The sequence below is a fragment of the Ovis aries genome, chromosome 24 (assembly GCF_016772045.2).
Source record: "Ovis aries strain OAR_USU_Benz2616 breed Rambouillet chromosome 24, ARS-UI_Ramb_v3.0, whole genome shotgun sequence".
Classification (NCBI taxonomy): Eukaryota; Metazoa; Chordata; class Mammalia; order Artiodactyla; family Bovidae; genus Ovis; species Ovis aries.
The window spans coordinates 13,469,308-13,495,525 of NC_056077.1; the positions used below are offsets into that span (position 1 = coordinate 13,469,308).

At 43.3% G+C, this 26,218-nt stretch overlaps 1 protein-coding gene across 10 annotated transcripts in view; it reads left to right on the plus strand.

Annotated features, from left to right (window-relative positions):
* MRTFB (myocardin related transcription factor B) overlaps positions 1-26,218 on the plus strand; it is a 296,817-nt gene that overhangs the window by 70,635 nt on the left and 199,964 nt on the right. For 8 of the 10 annotated variants that reach the window (XM_042240563.2, XM_060405986.1, XM_060405989.1 and 5 more), the window contains exons 1-2: positions 9,624-9,691; positions 20,796-20,860. The gene's annotated coding sequence lies outside the window, so the exon portion shown is untranslated. Of the gene's footprint in view, positions 1-9,604; positions 9,692-20,795; positions 20,861-26,218 lie in introns of those variants that run through there. The other 2 variants (XM_042240564.1, XM_042240566.1) reach the window with 2 other exon arrangements.

Sequence of the window (26,218 nt, forward strand, 5' to 3'; positions counted from 1 at the left end):
ATTTCTGCCCCCTGCCCCTCCCAACAACGCAATGCTGTCCCCTTTCCCTCTGACTTCTTAATCTGTATTTCCACTTTCACAGACTTTGCGAATTTTCACTTACATGCAAATCTCAGCAGAAACCATTCATGGCTGGGTCTTCAGAACCTTCTCAATCAGAAAAGCCAACTTTACATTTTTAAAAATTTTGTAGTCTGAGGTTTGGTTTTCCTCTTCCGTTCTCTGTTCCTGTAACACGTCGGGTGTGGGGGAATGTCCTGTTTTTCCGTCCTTTCATAACAGCTTGGAGTTGTTCAGCATGAAACCTCAAGGAATTCTTTGCTGAAAACTCGTGTTTTGCTCTCCACCCTCCGAACATGTAAGGAAGAGCAAGGGTGGCTCACTCTGATGGCATATGAAGCACTTTTTTATTTAAAACTCAAGAGCCTGACTCTTTTAGCTCCCTCTAGGGAAAAACAAAAGCCTGTTGGGAGTATTATTCCTTTTGGTGTTATCAACAATTCCAGAAGCCCACAGGCCTATTTGACTGGGATTCTGCCAATCTCAGGCCAGAGGAGGGAACACCTTCACAGAGGTCTGGTCTAACCTGAAATGAACCCAGAATGAACCTGGAGGGGGATGGTGTCAAGTCAGTGAGAGAGAGCCTCAGGATAGCCCATATTTTCTTACCTATATCCAGGAAGCCTGGATAGAAGGGTACTGGCAGCCATAGACTTCCTCAAGAGTCGACTAAGCAGAGGGTGCCCAGGATGCTAAGTCATTGCGGATGCTGAACCATCAATGGGACAATGAAGAATCGCTTTCAAGAATTCTAAGGTTACTGTCTGTTCTTGGAAGGAATGCTCAGCAAAGTCACTTAGGGCTGGTGGGAATGGAGGAGGATGTGGTGAGCAATAATATTAACAGTGATAGCCATGCGGGCATGCTGAGTTGTAGTAATAGTAATAACAAGGAGACAATGACAACAATGATAACAATGATGAAACTGACTGGAAATTAATCCAGTTCTTCCTTGTGAGCCAGGCGGTATGCATACATTTTAAAGATTTATTTATTACTATTATTTTTAAAATTTTTGGCTGTGCTGAGTCTTCATTGCTGCATGGGAGCTTTCTCTAGTTACAGTGCTCAGGCTTCTCATTGTGGTGGCTTCTCGTGGAGCAAGGGCGCTAAAGCGCTCCAGCTCAGTAGTTTTGGCTCACAGGCTCTAAAGCATGGGCTCAGAAGTTGTGGTGCAGGGCCTTAGTTGCCCTGTGGCACGTGGGATCTTCCCAGACCAGGCATCGAACCTGAGTCCACTGCGTTGGCAGGCAGGTTTTTAACCACTGGACCATCAGGGAAGCCCAGTTGTGCATAAATTTACTGTATACATTGTATCTCATTGAATTCTCACAACGACTATATGAGGCAGGTACTGTCATTAGTCCCATTTTTCATCTGATAAACTGAGGCTCACAAGATATTACAGGTGGGGATTGCAGTCACAAAGCTACAAAGTGGCTAGATTAGAACCCCAAACCTGCTTTCTGAACTACTTCGCTGTGTGGCCTTCTTTGGTCTGGCTTGTAAGCTGCAGGGCTTTGATTTCCCTGAGCTAGGTATTCAGGTGGTTGTGGCTGAAGCTTTAGCACAAGGGCCCACAGTGCTAATCAGACAGCCTCAGGAAAGGAAGCGAAGGGCCCTCCTTCCACAGGCTGCAGTCTAATGGAGGAGGCACTTGGAGGGCCATATGTAGTACCACGCTGTGCAGGGTGGTCAAGCATGGAGGCTGTGTCCTTCAAACTGAGGATGCAAAAATTTGGCCAGTATTGGGAGACAGGGTGGTTGGAAGAGAGGAAAGGCAAGCCAGGCAGAGGGGCCAGCAGGAGCCAGAGCACCAAGGTGTGAAATACAGAGTTGGGTGAGCACGGCAAGTAGTTTGGTGTGGCTAGAAGCTAGGATTCTAGGGGAAGGGGAAGAGAGTTCTAGGTGAAGAGCTATAGCTGGAGAGACAGGCAGAGGCCTTGCATGAACCAGCTACACCCAGTGTTTAAGAAGGTGGGGTCTAGATACAGAAGAACCTAGGTGTCGATTCCAGTTCAGCCTTGTTACTAGCTGTGTGACCATGGGCAATGTTTTAGAACATCTGAGTTTCGATGTTCATATTTGGAAAATGGAGACAAATAATACCGTATATATTTGGATGAGGAAATAGGGAGTCCATGTACCCCATTTTGGGTCACACCATTGATGGATGAATTTGCCAGGATGCATGCTTACTTTCTATTACACAGACAACTGTATAGTTCACAGTGGTTTACTCACTGAATTGTGTCTGACTCTTTACGACCCCATGGACTGTAGCCCTCCAGGCTTCTCTGTCCATGGGATTTGCCAGGCAAGAATACTGGAGTAGATTGCCGTTTCCTTCTCCAGGGGATCTTCCTGACCCAGGGATTGAACCCAGGTCTCCTGCATCTCCTGCTCTGCAGCTGGATTCTTTACCTACTGAGCCACCAAGGAACCCCCTAGTTCAGAGAGTTCCTATATATACTCATTTAATGCTACAGATTTCAGATCACAAAACCATATTTGCATTGTAACTTTTCTCTCTGTAGCTGTCATCTCTAGTCTATGTGGCCCTCAAGGGTGAGGACCCTGCCCTACTCTACCGTCATATGGTGGGGCAATAGTAACACAAGGGTCTCAGACTTGCCAGGGCATCAGAATCACCGGGGGGATAAAAGCAGAGGACTGGGCCCCCTCTCAGATGTATTGCCCTAGAACCTTCAGGACTGCTGCCTACGCTTTCTTTCTTGTCCATTTGGGGTTTGAACCACAACAGAGAAGTGGTTCTTGAGTAAATGAGAAAATGACCGTATTGTATGTATCGATCAGTATAGGCTAGTATGTGCTTTGACAAACATCAGTTCAGTTCATTTCAGTCGCTCAGTCGTGTCCGACTCTTTGCGACCCCATGAACCACAGCACACCAGGCCTCCCTGTCCATCACCAACTCCCGGAGTCCACCCAAACCCACGTCCATTGTGTTGGTGATGCCATCCAGCCATCTCATCCTCTGTCATCCCCTTCTCCTCCTGCCCTCAATCTTTCCCAGCACCAGGGTCTTTTCAACTGCCAACAATAATTGTTTGGTTTTTGCTCACATCATGTGTCCATGATGGACAGGCTGGGGACTCTGCTCCAGAAAGCAGCAACCCAGAAGTGACACATATTCCCGCCATTCACATTCTTTGGCTGGGACTACTCCTGTGACTCCAACCCAGGAGTACAGGAAGTGGGTTTCACTGTGTGCCCAGAAGGTGGGGAGCCAGAGGTCATGGGTGAACCATACAGATGGCTGCCAGATTCTATGAGGCTGGCATCATTAACTTCATTTACATCTGAAAGTAAGTCTTAAGAAGCTTGCTCAAGGCCATATAGCAAATATGGAGCTGAACTTGAGCTCTTCATCTATATTTTTTTTTCCTGGCTCAAGGCCACACTCTTTTTTTTTTTTTTTAATGGAATGAGACTGGATGGGGCATGGCATTAAACATAGTGGTTAAAAGTCTGGGATCTGGCTTGCCTCCAGACCTTCAGCTCTGCCACTTACCAGATGTGTGAGCTGGGCAAGTGACAGAACCACTTGGTGCCCTTCAAAGAGACAGTCCAAGGCTGGGAAGGGCAATGAAAGAATGTGTTTTCCGGAATGAAGTGTTTGGGGCCAGGTTGGTGGCTCAGCTGGGAAAGAATCTGCCTGCAACGTGGGAGACCTGGGTTCAATCCCTGTGTTGGGAAGATCCCCTGGAGAAGGGAACAGCTACCCGCTCCAGTATTCTGGCATGGAGAATTCCATGGACTGTATAGTCCAATGGGTCGCAAAGAGTCGGACACTTCTGAGCAACTTTTACTCATGCTCACTCAGGGCTCGCCTGAGTGGGACTGATACTGGGTGGGGGTGAACGAGGCTGGTAGACAAAGGTTCCCTGGATTTGGGTGGTTCCTGACAGACTCAGAAAAGATGTGTGTCTATTCTCCATAAGTTGCTTCTTTCTTCCTGCATCATTGTGAATGTTTGGGCTGCAAAGAACAGAGAAGCCAACTCAGGTTGATTTGAGCTCAGGGAAGGGCTTACCCAGGTGGCTCAGTGGTAAAGAATCTGCCCACCAATGCAGGAGCTGCAGTTTCGATACCAGGGTTGGGAAGATCCCCTGGAGTTGGAAATGGCAACCAGTTCCAGTATTCTTGCCTGGGAAATTCCATGGACAGAGGAACCTGGTGGGCTACAGTCCATGGGGTTGCAAAGAGTTGGACCCAACTGAGTGACTGGGCACCATTAGCACAGAGAAGGAGATGTCCAGGGCCTTACAGGTCTGATATCAGTCTAGCAGCTTGGTGATGTAGTCAAGGACCCAGATCTTCTGGTTTCTCTGCTGTGCCAAGCAGACCTTATCATATCCCTCAGTTGTGGAAACTGTTGATGGCAACTGAGATTCCAAGCCAGGCAGGGAGTGTGTTCCGTGATGTTCAGTGTCGGCTACGGGTTCTTGATCTTCAAAGGGAAGAATTCACTCTGAGATCAAAGGAACACAGTAGCTTGGATCTTTGCAGCAGTTTAACTGTTTTATTTGAAGTCAGAAAGTAACAGAGACAGCTTCTGGCACAGACAACCAGAAGAGACCCACATACCCAAGACATCTTATTATATACCTTTTGACCTGCTACTAAAAAGAGCTTTTGTAGAGGACTGGACAGTTAACATTAGGTCATTTTGTTTCCCTTAGATCTTAGGAGGTCTAATGAAGTTCTTCATTACCAATGAAGGTAATGAAGGTCAACCTCCTGATACCAAGGAGACTGTTCCTATGGCTCCTTTATTATCAATTAACCACTTTCCCAGCTTTCGCTTCTGTTGTGCGTAACCAGCCACAGATTCCAAATGGCCATACATTCTAAGACATAGGTGACTATGTGCTGGGTCCAATGGACTCCCTGCCAACCTGCCTAAGGAATGCTATCAAGATCAAGCTGGTTTCCTGGGGCTCTTTCTTCCAAAAGAGAAGGTTCCTCTCACCACAGCCCCAGCGAGTCTCTCTCCAAGTTTCATTGGCTCTAGCCAGCTTCGGCCTGTGAGAGGTCAGCGTTCTTGGTGGAAATGCTGGCTGATTTAAGCAGAAAGGGGAATGTAATAAAGGATGTTAGGTCTCCCACAGAATCATTGGGAGGGCTGGAGGAAAGAAATTGAGGCTAAGCTTCTAGGAAAAATGCCCCAAACCACACTGCACGCCTGGCCCAATCAGCAAACCATGAGCCTGCCTGAGTTTGCCGTCACCACGACCACCACTGCCGTCAGCTCTCATGTGGCTTCTCCACTGGGAGCTCGGCCCTGCAACCGCCACCCCAAAGCCAGTCGCGTTGGCCACCGGTCATATCAATAGAAATGAGGCTCAGCTTCACATGGTACCTCTGGGCAGCAGAGCCTGTGTCACACCCCTTGTCCTGGTTGTGAGGGAAGCAGGATATTTGCATCCTGATTTCTACACTCGGGTGGTGGGATATATTCATATGATGTGAGATTTCCTCAAATACAGATTGGCTGGAGGTAATGAGCTTGGATTGCCCAATGGGGAAGGATGGGTATGTGGAAACCAATGGCATTGTCCGTGACACTCTCTCATCTCCAGTTGGGTTCTCTTCTCTCCACTGTCCCCATGTGCTCAGAGTATGTACCTGCCTGAGATGCCTTAAAAAAAATATATATATATCTATATATATATATTCATTTATTTGGCTGTGCTGGGCCTTTGTTGGGGCACGCGGGATCTCTAGTTGCAGCATGTGAACTCTTAGTTGTGCCACGAAGGATCTAGTTCTCCGACCAGAGATCGAACCCAGGGCCCCTGCATTGGGAGCATGAAGTCTTAGCTACTGGACCATCAGTGAAGTCCCTGAGATACTTCATACGGCCCCAGTCCACCCTAGTCTCCGTTTCCCACCCTCATCTATTCCTTGCTCTCTTCTTTCCTCCTTGCCTAGTTCATGCTAATACACCCTCCAGAACTCAAATCCAAGCCAAGTTCTTTCCTACCCTTCCATTCAGGCTTTCTTCTTTTTCTTTTTTTCCCGGTCATTTGCTCTTCTTTTTCATTCTATTTATCACATACTATTTCAACATTTATTGGTTCAGTTATTAAGTTAGCATCCCTCTTCCCTCTAGGCCATCACTGTGATGAGAGCCTAAACTGTGTCTTGCTCACAGCTACTAACACAGTAATTGGCACTTAAGTGCTTAAGTTTTTATTGAGTGAATGAGCATGAAACAAATCCCATTTGTAAAGTTACTCTTGGATCAAAGATGTTTTAATAGTGCTTCCTGGAAACCATAGGTTAAATCCTCAGAGGTGTAAATATTTTAGAATTACCCAGAATTTGTTGGTCCATCTGTAATGCCCTCCATGGATCCTGTTACATCCATCCCTGCCCTGTGAGGATCAGTGCAGGGTGAGCTGAGCTGTTGTCATTGATGGGAACCTGTGACGTGCCTTGTATCAGGGTAGAAACCTAACCTAGAGTACTGTGGCCTGAGGGTGGTGGCAGCTTCAATTCCTATAAAAACTTTCCTCATGATATCATAGTGGTTATATTAACCCCCAACCTCACCAAAATTCTCTTACCAGGTTTCAGCTTAAATGTTTCTTTTCTCTTTTTGCTAACAACTTGAAAATATTTGGGTGGCTTTTCCTGTATAAGGGGAGGCTTTTATAAAACAGGTTGCCAGTCACCCAGGAAACTGGGAAGGGAGAGCACATCAAAGCTCCAGGAGAGTCTTTGGGTCTCTTTCCACCGTCAGGAGGAAGGGTGGGGGTAATTTCATCCACTAAAGAGCAGCGGATTGTTTCAGGTGTGCTAGAAACTAATTTTATTCCCATGTCTGAGCAGATAAGGCCACATCCTCCAAATTGATTTGGAATTTATATTGGGAGATGGGGAAGGAATAAAATAAATAGCCTACCAATGTAATAATAGCTATAATTTACTGAGTGCTTAAGGCAGTTTTTGGACATGCTTCACATTAACTGGGTGCATATTCCCAATAGCCTATTTACATCTTTATTTTATATAAATGGTATCTTAGATTGGAGTCTTGATCTCAGGAGATATCTAACTTTTCAGCTGTATGAAGATACAGGCTTTTGAGTCTGGGGAGAAACTTGTTGGTCACTGAGGCCACAGTTTGTTGGCCTGGGACAGGCTGACCTGGTGGAACCCCAGCCCTCCCACTTAGTACCTGTCTGTACCCTTAGGCCCTTGTTTCCTTATCTGCAAAATGGGAACACATATCTCCCTCCCAATGGAAATTACCTAATGAATGGACAGCACCTGGTACACTGCTTGGTAACTTGTCACTGCCCATCATCTGTGATTTCCCTTCCTCTCTTTCATTCATTTCATTCATCAGGTGGATCTGGTGATGTTTGAACCTGGAAGGTATCTATAACCTCTGGCCTGCAGTTCAGTTCAGTTCAGTCACTCAGTCATGTCCGACTCTTTGCGACCCCATGAATCACAGCACCCCAGGCCTCCCTGTCCATCACCAACTCCCGGAGTTCACTCAGACTCATGTCCATCGAGTCAGTAATGCCATCCAGCCATCTCATTCTCTGTCGTCCCCTTCTGCTCCTGCCCCCAATCCCTCCCAGTATCAGAGTCTTTTCCAATGAGTCAACTCTTTGCATGAGGTGGCCAAAGTATTGGAGTTTCAGCTTCAACATCAGTCCTTCCAATGAACACTCAGGACTGATCTCCTTTAGGATGGACTTGTTGGATCTCCTTGCAGTCCAAGGGACTCTCAAGAGTCATCTCCAACACCACAGTTCAAAAGCATCAATTCTTCAGCTCTCAGCTTTCTTCACAGTCCAACTCTTGCATCCATACATGACCACTGGAAAAACCATAGCCTTGACTAGATGGACCTTTGTGGGCAAAGTAATATCTCTGCTTTTTAATATGCAGTCTAGGTTGGTCATAACTTTCCCTCCAAGGAGTAAGCATCTTTTAATTTCATGGCTGAAATCACCATCTGCAGTGATTTTGGAGCCCCCCAAATTAAAGTCTGACACTGTTTCCACATCTATTTCCCATGCCATGATCTTAGTTTTCTGAATGTTGAGCTTTAAGCCAACTTTTTCATTCTCCTCTTTCACATTCATCAAGAGGCTTTTTAGTTCCTCTTCACTTTTTGCTGTAAGGGTGGTGTCATCTGCGTATCTGAGGTTATTGATATTTCTCCCAGCAATCTTGGTTCCAGCTTGTGCTTCCTCCAGCCCAGTGTTTCTCATGATGTACTCTGCATATAAGCAGGAAGCAGTGTTATTTCTAGAGGGACTGGGCAGGCTTGCAGGGTGGGCAGGCCAGCATTTGCTGAGATGGATTTGACTGTCAGGTGGGGTGGGCAAGCCCCTGCAGACCCTCATGCAAGGTAAAGGAATAGCTAGAACCTCCAAGGCTTTCGATTTTACAGCAGCTTGTTGGCCCAGACTTGCTAGCTCATGGGACTTTAGTGTGAGGCAGTACTGGGTTCTGGACTCAGACTCAGGTTCAAACCTCATCTTACAGTGGAGACTTGAGCCGATCTCTTCATCTCTATTTTCCTACGATTTGACTCGGAAGAATATTGGTAGTGACCTTGAAATGCCCTTAATAATCGCTAGCCCGTCTTTTTTTAGAAACAATTATATAAGGTTAAGATTTTATCCCAGGAAGAAGTCACACCTTCCTTGGAGCCCCCTAACATCCATGTAAATACATTCTGGTTCTATGTCTTGTGTCCCATCCTACCGTGTTATCATCAAAACACCACCAGTCTAAAGAGGAGACACGGTCTGGCACAGGGAGGCCTTAGGAAGTTCGGGTAATGAGGGAGAAGCATTTTGCTGACTGCAGCTTTATAAAACCAGAGGGACTGTAGCAACTGCCCTCCTAGGAGCGCTTGAACCGTAGGAGGGAAGTAAAGAAGGGCTGAGATTTGGCGCCCTCAGCGGAAGAAGGAACAGGGACAGGGCCTGGGGATCGTCATGGAGGCGGGAAATCAGGGCTTCGGTTTGAGCAACAGACAACCCCGGATGCCCACTCCTAGCTGCGTGACCCAGAGGTAGTTCTTAACCTGGCCAAGCCTCCGTTTTATCGCCTCTGGAGAGGAGAGGATGGTAATACCCGCTTCTTGGTGGAACTTGTGAGGACCCAGGAAGTTTTAGAAGTACTCGGCACCCAGGAAGCATTCCAAGACTGGCTGCAGGGATCACTGCTGTCACTGTGGTTAGAGCTTTTGCAAAGGCTCGAAGGTCCAGGGCCCCGGGCGCGCGCATGCGCACGCGCACCCGGCCGGCCAGGTGAGGAGGCGGCCGGCCCGCACCTGGCATTTAACCCTTCACCTTCAAGGAGGTGGGCGGGACGGACGCAGGGACCAGGACGCGGGGTCGCGAGCCCGCCTAGACTTAACCCGGAGGCGTGGGGGCCGCTCCCGAGGAGGGCGTCCGGCCGTTTCCAGGCCGGGGTCCGCGCGACGCGCGCGGAGGGCGGGGGAGCGCCGAGGGGAGCGAAGTCTCGCGAGATCGCGCGCGGCGGCGGCGGCGGCGGCGGCGGCGGCAGCGGCGGCGGCCCGGGAGGTGAGCTGCGGGCGGCGGCGGCTGCCGTTGGGACTGAGGAGCGGGTGAGAGCAGCGGAGACCGAGGGCCAGGCGTGGGGGCCGGCCGGGCGGGCGGGCGGCCCGCGTTCTGGGCGGCCACCTCAGTCGGCCCCGCGGCTGCAGCGGAGTCGCCCGGTCCGCGCTGTCCCGGGACCCGAGCGGGCGCGGCGGGGCGGGGCGGCCGGGCCGGGGCCGCGGGGCGGCCGGGCCAGTCCCCTCGCAGCCCGCGTCCGCTCGCGGGTGCGACCGCGGGGCGCTCCTCAGTTTTCCCCGGCGGCGCGTTGGCGCGGGAGGACGCGGCGCTGTCGGGCGCGGCAACACCGTTCAGTGAGCCTTAACCGTCTGCCGGCACTTAGGCGGTTCCGCTCGGGCTGCACGCAGAGGTGAAGCGCCCTGCCCAGGGTCACGCCGCTGGGACGCGGTGGAGTCGGGGTTCACACCCGGGCACGGCGACTCCAGCGCCCCGCCCCGTCCTTGCCTCCCATCCTTCTCCCCGCCCCCACTCGCGGGGTTTTAGGGCTCGAATTCTCAGGTTCCGATTGAGCTGCAGAGGGTATGTCTGGGGTGGGGGGCCCGCTCTCCTCCTAATTGAATGCAGCATGGCACAGGATTTTCTTGGGGGAGAGTCCTCGGCCTTTGTCAGCTTACCCAAAGGGTTCCTGTTTCCGAAATGGACAAAACTTTTCTTTGGCCCTCTATGAGGGCAGAAGTGGGCTTAAAAGCAGCCGTGTGTGTCTAGGGTGGGATGTCCGATCGAATGGAAGTGGAATATTGGAGCCCAGGGCTTGCTTTAAGCAAAGGAAACTTTTTTTTTTTGTTCAGCACGTGATTCCACTCTTTGGAGCAGTGGTGCTCAACTTTGTCAGAACCAAGGCCCCTCCCCTTTGCAGCAACGGTTTGTAAAGCCCCCTTTACAGCTCCAATGAAATACATCAGAAATAAAAGCTACCTACGTACGTAGTTGAAAACCACTGTGATGCTCCGATTTAAATGTTAGAAATAAAAGAACAATACATGACCTGCATTGCCACATCACGGCTAGCACGTTACTGCTGTGCTGCGGACTGGACTGCTCCTACCTGCTGCTAGTGAATAAGCTTGGTTTGAAGAGAGGTAAAAATGTCGGGAGCTATTTCATACACGGAAAGGAAAGATTAGAGGTCTAGGTAGACACGGGAGTGGAGGACACCTTAAGTGTTGGAATAACTTATTTATGATTATGAAAATACACGCCTAGATTGAGTTAGGAGTAACAGGACAAGAGAAAGTACAGACTATCTCAGTCAACATATAAATAATACTAATATAGCCCTTCCGTGAATGCACTCAGTCAACATATAAATAATACTAATATAGCCCTTCCGTGAATGCCAGACTTTCAAACAACATCGTAGGGCATCTTTTGTGCCGCAAGCTTTGAAGTACTGCTGCTTTGAGGCAACATGCTGGATTCCTACTGGTTCTCTCTGATAATGAATAAAATATTAGCTAGATTGAAGGGTTTTTGTTTGTTTGATTCAGTGGCAGTATCTCACGTAGTGTAGATAAGCTCAGTGTTGTGAAACTGCAATTATATGTTGAGTTAATGCTTGGTGTGTGGAAATAGTCACTAATTTTCAGACCCTAGTCATTCAGTCTCAACTTATCTTGCTTTAGATACCTTCTCTTAAATTACTAGGGTTTTTCCATAATTTCTTGTAAAATAGTTAGTAGTATGTTCTGAAGTAAGGCCAGTTAAGGCGATTAATCTGGCTGGTCATTGAAAAGTCTCAGGACCAGGATAAGTCTTCATTATGTGGATCTAGCCCATGCATTGTGAGAAGTTCGAGCATCTGGCTCCCAAGCTGTAAATGCTAGTGGTGTACCCCAATCACTTTGATAACTAAGCATGTCAGAGGACCTCACATGTCTCAAGGTCTAGCTCCATTGAGAGTGACTGTAAATTGTAGACTCAGAGCAGGGAAGGGGGCAGAATTTAACTGACAGTTTTTGTTGGGAACATTTTTCCCCTGTTCTTTCTGCATGTGTGAGAAGTCGCTTCAGTCATATGCGACTCTTTGCGACAATATGGACTGTAGCCCGCCACGCTCCCCTGTCCATGGGATTCTCCAGGCAAGAACACTGGAGTGGGTAGCCGTGCCCTCTTCCAGGGGATCTTCCCGACCCAGGGATCCAACCCGTGTCTCTTGCGGCTCCTGCATTGCAAACGGATTCTTTCCTGTTGAGCCATCAGAGAAGCCATTCTTTCTTTCTGTGTACTAATATCCATGTTAGAGAATTTGGTCAATACATATTGAACAAGAGTGAAAATCAAAATGAACTATAATGTCCTCTGTGCTCCTGATAGGATTCGTTAGAAATTCTGATTTTATTTGAAATTGAGTTAGTCTTAGTGCCATGGGGAAAATGCAAATTGAGTCGATAGTTCAGCTCCAGCTATTATACAGCTATAGTGTAACAAGATGAATTTCTTCAACTTTTGTTAAATCCACACAGGATGTTTATCTTTCCTTTCTGTTGGATAGATAAAGTGACTTCTTTGCTGTAAGATGTTTGTTGTTCATTTGCTTGTTACTTTTGAAAGGTGCTATGGAAACAAACATGTAAGTAAGGTTGTTGTCAGAATAGAAGGATATATTTTAAATTGCCTAGAGATAGATACATTGAATCCTTCTAGATGGGAAAATTATCCAAATTAAGAATAATTAATTTTTATTACTTTGCACAAGCAGTATTATGTTGCAGGGTAAAAAGAGGTCACTCCTTTTTTGTTTTTTTAATCACTACCTTTTAAAAAAATACTCCTGTACAAAAATGAACCAAGTCATATTATGTGGATGTTGGAACTTTTCCACTGTTTTAGGTATGGGGACAAATTGTTGAGTGAACAAAAATCCATGCCTCTATAAATGAAAATGCATAACTTATTATGTACATATCTCTGAGATTTATAATTAAGCCATTTCATTGATTTTAAGATGCATGTCTGAGATAGACTACTGTCTTAAAATTGACATGTCATGGTTTCATTGGCAGCTTTTGTTCTTTCTTAGTGTTACACAGAATAATAGTGTGTATGGAAATGATGGCATCTTAGATGCAGTGAGATAGGGATATGTAGAAATTTCAGCACATTGATTAATGTTTAACACCAAAAACTTTGTCCAAAGAATGACTTGCAAAATGTAGATACATACCAGTTCCAGGTTCTTCCATCTAAATTAGAATTCTTTACTTGAAAGATTCCTATAAACATTTCTCCCTCATGTAAAGCAAATGGAGAATCAGTATTTGTAAGTATAAGAACCATTTGAAAATATGTTTAGAAGGAAACAAACTGCTTGATCACTTTTCATGGAGAGAAGATGGTGTGGCTAATGTTTGAAGTAAAGGTAATCAGACAGTGTAACCAGGTGGATGTATGAATATGCCTTCTTTTTTTTCCCCCATTCTGAAAGATTCCTAGGTCCACTTATAAATGAAAGTTGTCTCAAATGAGACATCCTTAAGTTGAATTTCAACAATTCACTGTTATTTTAATAAGGTATAGTGGCTCAGATGGTAAAGAATCTGTCTGCAATGCAGGAGACCTGGGTTCAATGCCTGGGTCAGGAAGATCCCCTGGAACAGGGAATGGCAACCCACTCCAGTATTCATGCCTGGAGAATTCCATGAACAGAGGAGGATGACGGGCTACAGTCTGTGGGCTTGCAAAGAGTCGGACATGACTGAGCAACTTTGACTTTTTTCACTGAATGTATTTATTCTGTGTTAAAGACAGAATTTATATGGGAGACTACATGGTGTCCCCCAGCCTAGAAATCTGTGTAAGGACTCTACTGAGGGCAAGTTTCATAGGAAACTCAACCACTGAAGATTGCGTACCTTCTTCCAGGTGGATTTGAGCTTTTCTTTGTAAGTGTTCTCCCTCAACCTGCTGCACACTCGCAGTCTCCTGGAGCTTGTTTGAAATGCCAGCTCTGGGGCTCACCCCAGACGACTGAACCAGAATCTGCTTTTTAATAAGATTCTCCTCAAGTGAGGCATGAAGATGTATAAGGAGCACTTGGCCAGATCACTGGCGCTCAGACTGGAGTGCTTCTCGCCAGAACTGCTCCCCACCACTCCCAGGTCTCTGATTCAGTGGGTCTGGACTAGGGTTCGAGAACTTGCACTTTAAACAGGTTCTCAGATAATGCTGATGCTGCTGGCCCGGGGACCACACTTTGAGAACCACTAGGCGAAAGCATCCTCGTTGTACTTTTTCTATTCTTTCTTCTGATTTCTTGTCCTCCAAATAGTACTTTTAGAGATTACTATAATGTGCTTTAGCTTGATTAAAGAAAAACTTAAACATTGTGTGAAATTTAGTGATGGTCACACTAAATTTGCTTGTTAACATCTATTTCATAGAAAAATTCTTTCATTTTTATTTTTAAATTGAAATATAGTGCTTTACAATGTTCTGTTAGTTTCAGGTGTCCAGCAAAGTGATTCAGTTATACATACTTACATATATATATATCTATATATATCTATATATACACACACCCCCACATATGTATTCTTTTTCAGATTCTTTTCCATTTTAGGTTATTATAAGATATTGAATATGGTTCCCTGTGCTACACAGTAGGTCCTTGCTGTTTATCTTATGTATAAAAGTATGTATCTGTTAATCTCAAACTCCTAATTTGGGAAAACATTCCCCTTTAATGTGTGTTGGATTTTGACTCTAGGTGATAAGTAGTTCTCTTTCTCTTTCTCCTATGAAGTATATTCTTAACACTTTAAAATTCTTTTTGTATATATAAAATGTTCATGTGATTCAAAAACTAAAAAAATCTATTTTGAGGAGTCTAATTTCCAGTTTTGTTTTGGTTTAACATGCTGTCTCCAGCCATAGAAAATGTTTTCTATTTGTTTCCTATAGATGTCTGTTGTTTCTTTGTGTATATACAAGCAAATACCAGTACACTGTATATACCCACTCCTTTTATATGTTCAGTTCAGTTCAGTCGCTCAGTCGTGTCTGACTCTTTGCCACCCCATGAATCGCAGCACGCCAGGCCTCCCTGTCTATCACCAACTCCCGGAGTTCACTCAGACTCATGTTCATCGAGTCGGTGATGCCATCCAGCCATCTCATCCTCTGTCGTCCCCTTCTCCTACCCCCAATCCCTCCCAGCATCAGAGTCTTTTCCAATGAGTCAACTCTTCGCATGAGATGGCCAAAGTACTGGAGTTTCAGCTTTAGCATCATTCCTTCCAAAAGAAATCCCAGGGCTGATCTCCTTCAGAATGGACTGGTTGGATCTCCTTGCAGTCCAAGGGACTCTCAAGAGTCTTCTCCAACACCACAGTTCAAAAGCATCAGTTCTTCGGCGCTCAGCCTTCTTCATAATCCAACTCTCACATCCGTACATGACTACTGGAAAAACCATAGCCTTGACTAGACGGACCTTAGTTGGCAAAGTAATGTCTCTGCTTTTGAATATACTGTCTGGGTTGGTCATAACTTTTCTTCCAAGAAGTAAGCGTCTTTTAATTTCATGGCTGCAGTCACCATCTGCAGTGATTTTGGAGCCCCCCCAAAAAAAGTCTGACACTGTTTCCACTGTTTCCCCATCTATTTGCCATGAAGTGATGGGACTGGATGCCATGATCTTCGTTTTCTGAATGTTGCGCTTTAAGCCAACTTTTTCACTCTCCTCTTTACTTTCATCAAGAGGCTTTTCAGTTCCTCTTCACTTTCTGCCATAAGGGTGGTGTCATCTGCATATCTGAAGTTGTTGATATTTCTCCCGGCGATCTTGATTCCAGCTTGTGTTTCTTCCAGTCCAGCGTTTCTCATGGTGTACTCTGCATAAAAGTTAAATGGCAGGGTGACAATATACAGCCTTGACATACTCCTTTTCCTATTTGGAACCAGTCTGTTGTTCCATGTCCAGTTCTAACTGTTGCTTCCTGACCTGAATACAGATTTCTCAAGAGGCAGGTCAGGTGGTCTGGTATTCCCATCTCTCTCAGAATTTTCCACAGTTTATTGTGATCCACACAGTCAAAATAGAAATAGATGTTTTTCTGGAACTCTCTTGCTTTTTCCATGATCCAGTGGATGTTAGCAGTTTGATCTCTGGTTCCTCTGCCTTTTCTAAAACCAGCTTGGAACATCAGGGAGTTCACGGTTCATGTATTGCTAAAGCCTGGCTTGGAGAATTTTGAGCATTACTTTACTAGCATGTGAGATGAGTGCAATCGTGTGGTAGTTTGAACATTCTTTGGCATTGCCTTTCTTTGGGATTGGAATAAAAACTGACCTTTTCCAGTCCTGTGGCCACTGCTGAGTTTTCCAAATTTGCTGGCATATTGAGTGCAGCACTTTCACAGCATCATCTTTCAGGATTTGAAATAGCTCAACTGGAATTCCATCACCTCCACTAGCTTTGTTCACAGTGATGCTTTCCAAGGCCCACTTGACTTCACATTCCAGGGTGTCTGGCTCTAGATTAGTGATCACACCATCATGATTATCTGGGTCGTGAAGATCTTTTTTGTACAGTTTTTCTTTTGTACAGGTGTATTCTTGCCACCTCTTCTTAGTATCTTCTGCTTCTGTTAGGTCCATACCATTTCTGTCCTTTATCGAGCCCATCTTTGCATGAAATGTTCCCTTGGTATCTCTAGTTTTCTTGAAGAGATCTCTAGTCTTTCCCATTCTGTTGTTTTCCTCTATTTCTTTGCATTGATCGCTGAGGAAGGCTTTCTTATCTCTTCTTGCTATTCTCTGGAACTCTGCATTCAGATGCTTATATCTTTCCTTTTCTCCTTTGCTTTTCGCCTCTCTTCTTTTCACAGCTATTTGTAAGGCCTCCTCAGACAGCCATTTTGCTTTTTTGCATTTCTTTTCCATGGGGATGCTCTTGATCCCTGTCTCCTGTACAATGTCATGAACCTCATTCCATAGTTCATCAGGCACTCTATTTATCAGATCTAGGCCCTTAAATCTATTTCTCACTTCTACTGTATAATTATAAGGGATTTGATTTAGGTCATACCTGAATGGTCTAGCGGTTTTCCCTACATTCTTCAATTTAAGTCTGAATTTGGTAATGAGGAGTTCATGATCTCAGCCACAATCAGCTCCTGGTCTTGTTTTTGCTGACTGTATAGAGCTTCTCCATCTTTGGCTGCAAAGAACATAATCAATCTGATTTCGGTGTTGACCATCTGGTGATGTCCATGTGTAGAGTCTTCTCTTATGTTGTTGGAAGAGGGTGTTTGCTATGACTGGTGCATTTTCTTGGCAAAACTCTATTAGTCTTTGCCCTGCTTCATTCCGCATTCCAAGGCCAAATTTGCCTGTTACTCCAGGTGTTTCTTGACTTCCTACTTTTGCATTCCAGTCCCCTATAATGAAAAGGACATCTTTTTGGGGGTTTTAGCTCTAAAAGGTCTTGTAGGTCTTCATAAAACCATTCGACCTCAGCTACATAAATTATTCTGACCCTTTTTTTTTTTTTTTAGTAGTGTACCTTTAGCGTCTTTCCACATTAGTATATAGAAAAGATTTATTACCAGATGCAGGATATACTACTGTGTGGCCTGTGCCATAGTTTATTGAAGTTAATGCCCGTTGATGGATAGTTGAATGTTTTCCAGTCTTGCAGTCACAGCCTGTGGTGAATAACGTTGTGCACATGTCAGTTCATATATGTGCAGTATCTGTGGGATAACTTTCCAGAAGTGGGATTGCTGGGTCTGTGAGCATTGCGTTTATACATTTTGATAAATGCTGCCTACCTTCAGGGTTGTATCATTTTGAACCCTTGCAGGTATCTGTCTCCGCAGCCTCTTGTAATAGGCTGATTACCAGCCTTTGGATTTGTATCAGTCCGATAAGGTGGAAAGTAACTCATTATGGTTTTAATGTGCATTACTTTGATTATGAAGGAGGCTGAGCATCTTTTCACATGCTTAAAGGCTGTTTCTTTCTTTCTTGTTTTTTTTTTTTTACTTTACAGTATTGTATTGGTTTTGCCATACATCAACATGAATCCGCCATGGGTGTACATGTGTTCTCCATCCTGAACCCCCCTGCCACCTCCCTCCCCATACCATCCCTCTGGGTCATCCCAGTGCACCAGCCCTGAGCACCCTGTATCATGCATCGAACCTGGACTGGTGATTCATTTCACATATGATATTATACATGTTTCAATGCCATTCTCCCAAATCATCCCACCCTCGCCCTCTCCCACAGAGTCCAAAAGACTGTTCTATACATCTGTGTCTCTTTTGCTGTCTTGCATACAGGGTTATCGTTACCATCTTTCTAAATTCCATATATATGCGTTAGTATACTGTATTGATGTTTTTCTTTCTGGCTTACTTCACTCTGTATAATCAGCTCCAGTTTCATCCACCTCATTAGAACTGATTCAAATGTATTCTTTTTAAGGCTGTTTCTTTTCTATGAACTATTTGTTCATGCCCTTTGCACATTTTTCTTTTGAATTACTTTTTTTCTTAACAATTTCTAGGAATTTATAAATTAGACCTTTGTGATGCGAATTGCAGTTTCCTCAAGCTTGTCATTTTTCAAAAGTTTACTTTAATGTATTTTGGTATAGAGAAGGCTTTAAAGTTTTTTCTTTGAATTTTAAGCAGTTAATATTTTATGGATTTTGAGTCATGAAAAGGCCTCCAAGAATTTGGATTTCGCCCATGTTTCTTTAAGGATTTTTTCCCTTTATGGTTTCATTTTTACACTTAAATCTTTGATCCATTTAGAATTTATTCTGGTATTCAGGGGTGATATATAGATTCAGCTTTATCCATATCGCTACCACTAATTTTTAGCCATTTGTTTCAGAATAGAGTACACCTTCATTATAGTCCAGATTTCCGGATATATTGGGAGACCTCTCTGGGCTTTCTGGTCTGTTCCATTAAGTCTTTCTATTCCTGCACAAGTACACATTATTGGATTTATAAAACGTCTTAATGCCTGTGAAACTAGTTTGTCCTGTTGCCCTTCATTTTCCTGGCCATTCTTGCTTGTTTATTTTTCCATGTGAACTTTAGAATCATTTGTCAGTTCCAGAAAAGAAAAACACACTTTAAAAAAGTTGAGATCATGTTAAATTTATAAACTAACATAGGGAGAACTGATATCTTTCTGATATTGAATTTTCCATTCCAAGAACATGATGTATTTTTTTCATTTGTTTGGTTTTACTCCTGACTCCTAGAGCACAAATTTTTCTCAAACAGGTTTTTCCCATTTCTTATTAAATTTTTTATATGTGTGTATATTTATGTGAATTGGAGAAGGAAATGGCAACCCACTCCAATATTCTTGCCTGGAGAATTCCATGGACAGAAGAGCCCAGTGGGCTACAGTCCATAGGATCACGAAGAGTCAGACACGACTAAGTGACTAATTTTCATTTCGTATTTATACGTATGCCTAAATATACATATATGTATGTTTTTATACATACATATAAAGTCTTTATCTTTTGAAGATAATGAAGTCTTTATCTTTTCTAAGTAGTTTTGAGATGATATACCTTGAAATTCTAATTAGTTTTTAACGGGCATTAAATTCTGCGGAATCACTTATACTTTTTTTTTTGCCTGAAGAGAAAGAAAGCCTTGGAAGTCAGGCTTGCAGTTAAATTCTATAGCTGCATTTATGAGCTCAGTGGACATCTGGGGGTCTGTTTGACACCTCTGAGCCTCGGTTTCCTAATTAGTAAAAGGAACAATTCTGGCTTGGTAAGAATGTTCGGAGAATTAAGAAGAATGTGAAATTCATCACTTAGTGCCTCTTCTACCAACGTCACTGCCAACAGCAGCGTGGATTGAGGTTGCTGTTCTCTTTTGTTTCTTCCTTTTTCCCCTCTCACCTGTAAAAGAGAAAGACATTGTGAAGAGAAGTAATAAAACAATACCAGACTTGAAATTAAAAGTAAGCTGTGATTCACTCCGAGCAGGATAATCAGTGTCCTTGAGAAAAGAACAAACTCAACCCAGCATTTGAGGCCCCTCCTGCCTCTCTCTCTGACCTTGCTGCTGGTTGCCCTCTCGGATGCTCCCTGACCAGAGGCTGCGTAGCCTTCCCCAAAGGCCCCACGTTTCCTATAATGCCATCCCTTCCACTTAGGACGTTTTGCTTCCTGATTCTGCCAGTTCAAATACGTGCTGCCCCGCACCCAATAAAAAAGCAGGATCTGTCTCCTTGTGTCGCTCATCTGTCCTGTAGCTTAGCTGTGATAATCTGGAAGCTACGAGGAGAGAAACCGTCACGCCCACCAAAGAACACAGAATACCTGGAAAGGAGCAGACACTCAGATGTTTTTAAATAAATAAAGAATAATTGATTTAGATCTTTCTTTGACTCGATGGACATGAGTTTGAGCAGGCTCCGGGAGTTGGTGAAGGACAGAGAAGCCTGGCGTGCTGCAGTCCATGGGGTTGCAAAGAGTCAGACACGACTGAGTGAATTGAACCTGCCTTGTGTCATATGCCTGGGTAATTCTGTCACCCAGTACATTGTAAGCATGTTGAAGATAAGGATTATGCCATTTCTCAATAATTATAGTAATAATGTGGTGATAGAGGTGGTGAAAGGCAAACGGATTATATACAAGTAATAATAAAAGTGAAAACTAACGTTCATCAAACATTTTATTATGTCCCAGAAACTGTTTTAAAGTCTCTGATGTGGATAATCTAACATAACCCTCAGCCGGCTTAGGAGTTGAGTCCTATTATTAGGCACTTGGGGAAACCAAGGCACACGGGCTTAGATGGACTTGCTCAGGAGCAGACAAGCAAGGAAGTGGTAGTGCTGAGACTCAGGCAGGTGTTCTTAATCAAGCAACCCAGCTTTTCACCTGATGTGAGGTTGACTATAGTTAGGTATAGGTTCTTGAACCATTTAGGGAGTTATTCAATTCCACTTGAACCTACTCACTTTTCTGCCCAATCTTCCCATTTTAGTAACTTCTATTTTATTAATTCTGATTCCTCTCAGACTTGATGTTCTTTGTCTGACCACCCTGCCTGGCGTGCCGTAGATGTTGAATAAAAAGTAATTTTAACTTTTTTTTCTCTCTAGGTTCCCAGTAAAGGTGCTAAGAAAGAGAATGTGAGACAGGAAAATAATTAAACATTTTTACTGAGGTAAGTTTTTTATGATTTAATTTTTTTAAAGAAAATGTCTCTTATTTAAAAAAAGTTTCTCTCCATACCTGCTTTCTGAATTTACAAGAGGGAGATTGTTGTTTTAGGAGTGTGTCAGTTGATAGAACCTGGGGTTCTTAAGGTGGTTTCCAGAAATGTGGGCTTCTGATTAAGGTCATTTGGCTTCCTTACTTATATGACTTGAATCTTTAATAAATTTCCGTTATCTCCTTGGTTTAAAGCCTGGTGCTGAGAAGGAGATCCCACAGGTGGAAATCCGTAAGCTGTTTGGTGATTATACATACTTGCAACATTCAGTGAAAACTTTTGATTTTAAAGTAGGGAGTTGAAGGGATTTGAAGCCACTTGGTGAGATTGCAACACTTCATTTTCCTAAATGAAAATGTGTTGTTTTTTTTCTTGCAGTAGTGGGAAAAAACTTCCATCAATGACACCTAACTCCTGCCACCCAGAAATGACTGCCATTATTATTTTGATAAAACTCCATTTAGAAATTTATGAATGGATAACTATTTACATATAAATGTTTAAGTAAATTGGTCTTTTATTTACTACAACAGTATTATTTTATGTATCTTTACACATGAATTGTAAAAGACGTGTAATCGTATAGTCATTTTACTGACAATATTTGATTGTTTAGAGGCACCATACTTTAATTGAGTCATTCATTTGATGACTGTTTAGATGGTTTCTAGTGGATAATAGTGTGTCAAACAACCCCATACGTACATCATTATATGCTTGTTCATTTATCTTCTTTGAAGTATAACTACTGGGTCAAAGATGATACGCATATTAAATATAGGTGCTTGTGGCTAAACTGCCGTCTGTAAATAAAGACGCCTCCCCAAATGAAATTCTCCAGAGTCCTGTTTTCCACGCCCTTACCCACACTGAGTTTTGTTCATGTGTTTAATGCTTACCCGTCCAATAAGGAAAAATGGTGTCTCTTGAGATAGCAGGGCTTTCCTGTTTTTACTTGCGTTTGTTTATTTGGGGCTGTGCTGGATCTCTGTTGCTGCACTCGGGCTTTTCTAGCAGGGGCTACTCTTCACTGCAGTGTGCGGGCTTCCCGGTGCAGTGGCTTGTCTTGTGGAGCACTGGCTCTAGGGGCCTGGACTTCAGTAGTTGTGGCATGTGTTATCTTCCCAGATCAGGGATTGAACCTGTGTCTCCTGCACTAGCAGGTGGATTCTTTGCCATTGAGCCACCAGGGAAGCAAGAGAGCAGGGTTTCTGACTGGAGTAAACCTTTCATGTTTAAAGACCTCTTTCATCTGATAGCCTTACTTACATAAAGAATTTCCTTATTAAAAACATACATGTGGTTCTTGTGTGTACATGAGATGCTCTTGGACTTTAAATGTGATGAAAATGTTAAAATATACTGAGTTCTTTGTTTTTAGCTCTGTTACCCTGATTGAAAGTGAAAGTCGCTCAGTCATGTCCAACTCTGCGACCCAGGCCAGAATACTGGAGTGGGTAGCCTTTCCCTTCTCCAGGGGATCTTCCCAACCGAGGGATCGAACCGAGGTCTCCTGCATTGCAGGCAGATTCTTTACCAGCTGAGCCACAAGGGAAGCCCAAGAATACTGGAGTAGGTAGCCTATCCCTTCTACAGGGGATCTTCCTGACTCAGGAGGTGAACTGGGGTCTCCTGCATTGCAGGTGGATTCTTTACCAACTGAGCTATCAGGGAAGCCCCATTACCCTGATTAATTCAGTGTAAATATTTTTAAATTGTTGTTCAGTCACTGAGTTGTGTCCGACTCTTTGTGACCCCATGCACTGCAGCACACCAATCTTCCCTGTCCTTCACTATCTCCTGGCGTTTACTCAAGCTCATGTCCATTGAGTTGGTGATGCCATCCAACCATCTCACTCTCTGTCTTTCCTTCTGCCTTTAGTATTTCCCAGCATCAGGATCTTTTTCAGTGAGTTGGCTCTTCATATCAGGTGACTAAAGTATTGGAGCTTCAGCTACAGCGTCAGTCTTTCAGTGAATATTCAGGGTTGATTTCCTTTAGGATTGACTGGTTTGATCTTCTTGCTGTCCAAGGGACTCTCAAGTGTCTTCTCCAGCATGACAGTTCAAAAGCATCAGTTCTTTGGCGCTCAGCCTTTATGATCCAGCTCTCACATCTGTACATGACTATTGGATAAACTATAGCTCTGACTATACGGACCTTTGTCAGCAAAGTGATGTTTCTGCTTCTTAATATGCTATCTAGGTTTGTCATGGCTTTTTTTTTCCCAAGAAGTAAGCATCTTTTAATTTTGTGGCTGCAGTCACCATCCACAGTGATTTGGAACCCAAGAAAATAAAACCTGCCACTGTTTCCACTTTTTCTCCATCTGTTTGCCATGAAGTGATGCCATGATTTTAGTTTTTTGAATGTTTAGTTTTAAGCCAGCTTTTTCACTCTCCTCTTTCACCCTCATCAGGAGTATTTAGTTCCTCTTTGCTTTCTGCCATTACTGTCATCTGCATATCTGAAGTTGTTGATACTTCTCCCAGCAGTCTTGATTCTAGCTTGTGATTCATCCAACCCAGCATTTCACATGATGTACTTCAAATATAAGTTAAATAAGCAGTATGACAATATACAGCCTTGATGTTCTCCTTTTCCGATTTTGAACCAGTCTGTTGTTCATGTCTGGTTCTGACTGTTGCTTCTTGACCTGCATACAGGTTTCTCAAGAGGCAGGTCAGGTGGTCTTATGTTCCCATCTCTTTAAGAATTTTCCACTGTTGGCAACTAACTAATATTACTGAGTTAGGTGACTGTGCATTCACATGTATACGTATGAATGCCGATGTTGAGTTTCATATGTCCAGAGGATTTTGCTAGTTTCTGATATGAATATGAGCTCTAATTTTATGTTTATTTTAGATTTTATTTCAAATAAAAGTTGCCTAAGGAAGGTCTCACATGAAACAAACATGTACTTTGTCATTGGCTTACTGTTTGTTTTTTGACTTAATTGAAAGCCAGTTAAAATTCATCTTTTTCCTTGATATAGAATGCATCTTCTTATAGATTGCCTTTCATGTGATGCTTTTCTTTTCACTCCAAGTTAACATGGTTGAGGCTTGGACCTAGTGTGTTTTATGCACCAGCTTACATCCAGCAACCACTGTGATACCTGGCATGTACATGGCAGACACTCAAATCATTTTTGTAGGAATTAATGATTGGTCAATATAATCATTGTTAAGTTAGAATTAAGATGCAAGTGAGATGTGCCTTCAATTTTAATTAAGAAATTTAATTTCTTGGAGAAGAAAACTAACACCTGTGATATTTCAGTTCAGTCACTCAGTTGTGTCCGACTCTTTGCGACCCCATGAATCGCAGCACACCAGGCCTCCCTATCCATCACCAGCTCCCGGAGTTCACTCAAACTCACGTCCATCGAGTCAGTGATGCCATCCAGCCATCTCATCCTCTGTCGTCCCCTTCTCCTCCTGCCCCCAGTCCCTCCCAGCATCAGAGTCTTTTCCAATGAGTCAACTCTTCACATGAGGTGGCCAAAGTACTGGAGTTTCAGCTTTAGCATCAGTCCTTCCAAAGAAATCCCAGGGCTGATCTCCTTCAGAATGGACTGGTTGGATCTCCTTGCAGTCCAAGGGACTCTCAAGTCTTCTCCAACACCACAGTTCAAAAGCATCAATTCTTCGGCGCTCAGCCTTCTTCACAGTCCAACTCTCACATCCATACATGACTACTGGAAAAACCATAGCCTTGACTAGATGGACCTTTGTGGGCAAAGTAGTATCTCTGCTTTTGAATATGCTATCTAGGTTGGTCATAACTTTTCTTCCAAGGAGTAAGCGTCTTTTAATTTCATGGCTGCAGTCACCATCTGCAGTGATTTTGGAGCCCCCCAAAATAAAGTCTGACACTGTTTCCACTGTTTCCCCATCTATTTCCCATGGAGTGATGGGACCGGATGCCATGATCTTCGTTTTCTGAATGTTGAGCTTTAAGCCAACTTTGTCACTCTCCTCTTTCACTTTCATCAAGAGGCTTTTTAGTTCCTCTTCACTTTCTGCCATAAGGGTGGTGTCATCTGCATATCTGAGGTTATTGATATTTCTCCCGGCAATCTTGATTCCAGCTTGTGCTTCTTCCAGTCCAGCGTTTCTCATGATGTACTCTGCATATATGTTAAATAAGCAGGGTGACAATATACAGCCTTGACGCACTCCTTTTCCTATTTGGAACCAGTCCGTTGTGTGATGTTTAAATGCTCCTAAATCTAGATGTATATAATTGTAGTGACATTTGCTACTGTAACCTCTTGTGATGTTTTGTTTGGACTGTTGATTTGGATTCTGTCCAATTTCTTCGCAGAATCACACATACAACTGCGTTTTAAATCTCCTTTTTTGTTTTTTGTTGCTGTTAAGGGGAAAGTAACTGTCTAAAATAGGTAAAGTACTTGATCTGCTATTTACAGTATGTTTCATATTATACAGATGGGAATATCTTTCAGTTATTTGAAGACAAGGATAAAGTAAATTATAATGGAGAGAAATTGAGGTATATTTTAATTGTGTAGTCAAGCATTTGTTAAAAGTAAAAGTAGAGAAATGGATTGCCAGCCATTAAGAAGAATGTGTAAATCTTTGTCCAGTATCCTGCCTATTAGCGTTTCTGACTCACAACCAGTTTTTCACAGCCAAAATAAACAGAGAGAATGGAACAATTATCTAATAGATTTAGGCAATGTTGAGGATTCTTATTTCATACACTTTGTTTCCACTGGAGTATGGGATTCTAAAGAATGCATGTGCTAGTTTTTAATTAGTATTTTAGCAGCAGCTATTTGCATGTAAAATTTTTTTAATTTATTAAATAATCCCCTAGCAATTTTTATTTGTACTTTAACTTTCTTAGCAACTCCTTCCTTAATAAATCTAAAGTTATTAATAAATCTAGGCAGGCTTGAAAGGAAATTATTGAGTCATCATTTTGTAGGTCTAAATTATATTTTCTGGACTTTACCCTCTATCTTATTGTGGCTAATGGTATGATCTTGTATTTGTTTTCTAAAATAAGTGAAGTTCTATGTTCTTATATCTCTTTTCTCCAATCGTATAGGAAGTTCCTTATATTATAGCTTTCATTTCACTGATGACTTACTTTCTTTAATTGCATGCTTTAAAACCCTAATTCTAAAAATACTTCTGAAAAGTGAGGCATTACTAGTAGCAGTTAAACTGGAGTCTTAATTAAACTTAAGACTATCATTTATTTCTCCTCTGAGCTGCATTTGTAAAAATTTTTATACTGTATTTAAACAGATTTTAAGACATTCTTATGCACTT